This window comes from Scylla paramamosain, chromosome 12 (assembly GCF_035594125.1).
Source record: "Scylla paramamosain isolate STU-SP2022 chromosome 12, ASM3559412v1, whole genome shotgun sequence".
NCBI lineage: Eukaryota > Metazoa > Arthropoda > Malacostraca > Decapoda > Portunidae > Scylla > Scylla paramamosain.
The window spans coordinates 27,917,948-27,922,947 of NC_087162.1; the positions used below are offsets into that span (position 1 = coordinate 27,917,948).

General features: G+C 47.2%; 1 protein-coding gene across 4 annotated transcripts in view; it reads left to right on the forward strand.

The window, feature by feature from the left end:
* The window catches only part of LOC135106062 (uncharacterized), a 205,883-nt gene that overhangs the window by 47,301 nt on the left and 153,582 nt on the right, over positions 1-5,000 (forward strand). The window lies entirely within an intron of this gene.

A 5,000-nucleotide genomic window follows, 5' to 3' on the forward strand; every position in this document is an offset into this window, starting at 1 on the left:
TGTGTGGAATTTTCTTGCTTTATTTTTATTTTTTCTCTCTCCTGTTCCTCTTTTGTGTTCTCGTCCTTGACTTCGTCGTTGTCCGCCTCCTCCTAATTTTCAATCTTTCCTTTCTACTTTTCTTCATCTTCCTCCTCTTCACCCGTTATCACCATTATCATTCTTCTATTTCTCCTCATTTTCAGACTTTTTATTCTCCTTGTTTTCTTGCTGATCATCATCATCATCATCATCATCATTATAATTCTTCTATTTTCTCTCCATACATTTTTACTTTTGTTCCTCACTATCTTCCTCTACCTCATTCTTCCTCCTCCTCTCCTTCCTCCTCCTCCTCCTCCTCCTCCTCCTCCTCTTCCTCCTCCTCCTCCTCCTCCTCCTCCTACCGGGTGCCTGGCAACGTTTAGTCTTCCACTTGGCTCAAGGGTCACTCGACCGTCCTCGGTGGGGGGGCGCGGGCCCACGCCTCGCAGCGGTTCAGGTCGGGCTTGAAATAAGGACCCTCAGCTTGGAGCTTCGCCGCTTCATCCCCGTCAAGCTTCCGGCGTGGGAGTCATCAATCAGGGCGGCTGGAGGACCCTCAAGCGTCCACGGGTCCGCTCGCTTTGAGGTAATCGTTGAATTGTGCGAAAAAAGGAGACGGTATAAAATCTGCGTATTCAGCTTGCAAGGATGTTTTAGTCTCCGAGGAGCCGCTTGACTGACGGTTACCCCAGGCTGTGTTTACGAACTCCCCCACTCTCTCAGTGTACGAACACGCACGCATGCACATGCCGAAAGCAACCTATGAATACAAATAGGTACTCAGGAAGAGATGTGTGGTAGACAGGATAGTGTACTCAGCAAGGGCTGCACAAAAACAACCACGCCCATGTACACCTCCCAGCTCCTTTATATATTTGTGAAGTGCACTGTATTATACGCTGTATTAACTCCTTCCTGACTCCTTCCTTCGTGTAATAAATGTGTTGGGTCTTCTCACCCCACCAGCTGCTAACTCTGTACAAGGGCCTTATCCGTCCATGTATGGAGTATGTTTCACATGTCTGGGGGGGGTTCCACTCATACCGCTCTTCTAGACAGGATGGAATCAAAAGCTTTTCGTCTCATCAACTCCTCTCCTTTAACTGACTGTCTTCAGCTTCTCTCTCACCGCCGCAGTGTTGCATCTCTAGCTATTTTCTACCCGCTATTTTCATGCTAACTGCTCTTCTGATCTTGCTAACTGCATGCCTTCCCATCCTCCCGCGGCCTCACTGCACAAGACTTTCTTCTTTCTCTCAACCCTATTCTTTCCCTTCTCTTATGCAAGAGTTAACTAGTATTCTCAATCATTCATCACTTTATCTGGTAAACTCTGGAACTCCCTGCCTGCTTCTGTATTTCCACCTTCCTATGACTTGAATTCCTTCAATTGGGAGGTTTCAAGACATTTATCCTTTAATTTTTGACTACCGCTGTGGACCCTTTTCTGGGACTTGGCATCTCAGTGGGCTATTATTTTTTATTGGATTTTTTGTTGCCCTCGGCCAGTGTCCCTCCTACATAAAAAAAAAAGGAACTTATCTTGCAGTTATCACTCCCTCCAAGATCGTTCTGTTAATTCTTGTGATTTGGGAAGAGAGCGCATCATGTGTGTGTGTGTGTGTGTGTGTGTGTGTGTGTGTGTGTGTGTGTGTGTGTGTGTGTGTGTGTGTGTGTGTGTGTATTGACTTTGCATACATTAATAGTACCATCGATGCTGCCTTTTTTTTGTGTGTGTGTTCGTTTGCCGATCTCATTTGGTTGGTGTATGAATGGCAATTCTGAAAACAAAAGGTCGTGAGGGGAAGCAATTCGTACTGCGGGATTACCTTACTGTTCCGTGCGTCATATCAGTTCCATAAGCATACATTTCTTTTATGTGTGTTTGTATACGCTCTACTTTGGGACCACACGTTTTATTTCCTCTTTTCTTAGATTCCTCCATTTCCACCTTCCTTCATCTATTCCCTGTTCCCCCCCTTCCTCCTTTTCCCCTACATCTCCATTCCCTACTTCGCTCTCTGCCTTCACTCCCTCCCCGCCTGCTTCTCTTTCCACGCCCTCAGAGTCAAATAAAGACAGATTTTACGTCTTTCTGAGCACCAGTGTGATGACCTTTATTCCCAGAGAGCCTCTATGGTCTGAGGTGTTCAGGAAGCAGAGAGAACTAAAAAAAACAACCTTGACGGACATAAACAGAGGGAGGTGAAGACTCATGGCCAGGATGGAATGATTAAAAAAATGGCACTGTTTTTCATTTTACCATTTCCAAGAAACATAGTGTAACAGGATCTAGGAGAAAGAGAGAGAGAGAGAGAGGAGAGAGAGAGAGGAGAGAGAGAGAGAGAGAGAGAGAGAGGGGGGGTGGGGAGAGAGAGCTGTATTTTTTATTTAAAGAAAGAAATGATGCAGGGATGTTTGTGAATAAAGATAGATAGATAGAGAGATAGAGAGAAAGAGAGAGAGAGAGGAGAGAGAGAGAGAGAGAGGAGAGAGAGAGAGAGAGAGACGAGAGAGAGAGTGTGTGTGTTATTTTTTCTCCTTCTACTTTTGCGAGCGCGAGAGTTTTTTTAAAATGGAGGAAAATGCTGACGAAGAATGGGAGGTGTGAATGAGTTGATGGATTTTCATGGTTAATGTATGTGAAGGAAAGAATTATAGGAGGTGCATGTGACTGGGAACGACCGATTTGTGATTTTAGTGTGTGTGTGTGTGTATGTGTGTGTGTGTGTGTGTGTGTGTGTGTGTGTGTGTGTGTGTGTGTGTGTGTATGTGTGTGTGTGTGTGTGAGGGAGAGATGGAGTTTACGACTGGGTAGGGAGGGGGCGCCTTGGTTTATGGGCGTGATTTGTGGATGTTGGGGATTGTGGAGGAGGTGGAGTAGGTAGGGTGGAGAGAGACAGAGAGAGGGAGAGGAGAGAAGGAGGAAGAAAAGGAGAGATGCTGAGGAAGGTTAGGAAGAGAGAGAGAAAAAGAGGAGAGAGAGAGTTCGCGTGGTGGGACAGGAGAGAGAGAGAGAAAGAGAGAGAGAGAGAGAGGGGGGGGGGACAAAGAGTAAACCCAACACATTCATCCTTCACCCATAATTAGAGAAGGTGATTCCATGTCAGGCTGAGATCCTTTAGAAGCTTCTTGAAATACGAGTATGGTTCAACGCCCTCTGTCAGTCATTGTTCCGGGTCTTCAATTCCCTCAGATCCTCAACCACCAATCAACTGAATCCTCGCAAGGCTCTGTGTCCGTCACTTGATAAGAAACTGGATCCGCCTGAGCGTCTCCCGCGGGGCACCAGCTCGCTTTACCTCGACCCGCCACCGCCAGCCAAGTTTAGTGTTTCAGAATGACCGCAACTTGTCGGATCCATTTAATCTTACCGAACTGAGGGAAAAATATGGACCTAGCTTAGAATAGACACAAAGTAGAAAAGTTAAGAGTGATGAGTCTAGTTTCGTAGCACTGGATACGTGTAACCTTCGATTTTGACCAATATACTCGTACGTCTGCGGGTACAAGCTCCTGACAGGGATCGCGGTGTTTGTCTGTTAGGAAATCAGTTGCGGCGAGATTTGTGTAGGAAAGAGAGCGACGAGAGGAACTGCTTGCCTCCCGTGCTCGTCCCATCAAGCTTGAGTCTCGTGGTGGCCTGTGGGTGGAAGGCATCATGATGTGAAGTCCGCGGTGGAATGTTGTCGCATTTCGTGTCTCGGCTGGGAAGGAATTAGACTGATCGACCTGTGTACTCAAGGAAGTGACAAGAGACGGAGAGGGTGGTGTCACGAGCCCCGGCCAGTTGTTTATGAGTCTTATATTACTATGCCGGGAGACGTCGATAAATTGGCCTTAATTATGGAGAGGCAAGCGTGGCAAGTGACAGACGGCGGCTCATCAGTCCCTTCCTTTACCACCACTCATGTCGACACCTCTGTCTCCTCCAGCTCCTCCCTGCCGCTCCTCACGTGACTCAGGTACTCATTCATTACTTCCACTCCGTTCTTCTTCCCTAATAAAGCTGTACGAGGCTGCCCCTGCTTCGCGGTGAATTATGGGCATCCAGGAGTCGTTTCTTTCATTGTTCGTGGGTCATTGGGGGTTATTTTGGTGGTGATTGTGATTGTTTTTATAGAGATTGACGCCATTGAGGGGCCGCGACTATTACAGAGGAAGCGTTGGAATGGTTTAATGTTTTATGGCGCCAAGAGGGTTCTCCTGACGGGACTGTGCGGTTCGTGGAGTCTATCTGGTCGTGTTTGCTTTATTTTAGAGCTACTTTACTCTCTCTCTCTCTCTCTCTCTCTCTCTCTCTCTCTCTCTCTCTCTCTCTCTCTCTCTCTCTCTCTCTCTCTCTCTCTCTCTCTCTCTCTCTCTCTCTCTCTCTCTCTCTCTCTCTCTCTCTCTCTCTCTCTCTCTCTCTCTCTCTCTCTCTCTCTCTCTCTCTCTCTCTCTGTGTGTGTGTGTGTGTTTTTCCAGATCACCAGGCCGTTTTGTTTATCCTCAGCTGAGACGGAAGGTGCGTGTAAGTTGTCAGGACATCGTGTTTATTTAACATTTTTTTGTCCCTTTATTCCCCGCATTATTTTACAGGCTGTGGAGGAAGAAAGAACATAAACATCCTCCTTATCTTCTTAGCACGAGGCTTCTGCGTGCAACGAGGTAATGTTTGCCACGGTCTTAAGAAAACCGCCTGTGTATTCTGTCCGTGGAAGACTCCAGCATGTGGGGATGGGGTCTGGGCTGGTATCGAGGTGGTAGTACAACATAATAACTTTTCTTTCTTTCTCTTTCTCTCTCTGTCTGACTCTACGTAATCCTTTCCCTCCCTCACCGCGTCTTGTTTTGTGCATGGTGAATCCATAACGACTCTGGCGGGGACACTGGCGATCTGCGTGACTCCCTTTTCATGGAGAGGCGTTATTGACTTCTTCCCGCTGTGTTTCTCTCCAGGGAACACTCGTGCCTTCCCCCTTTCCCGTCAGGAA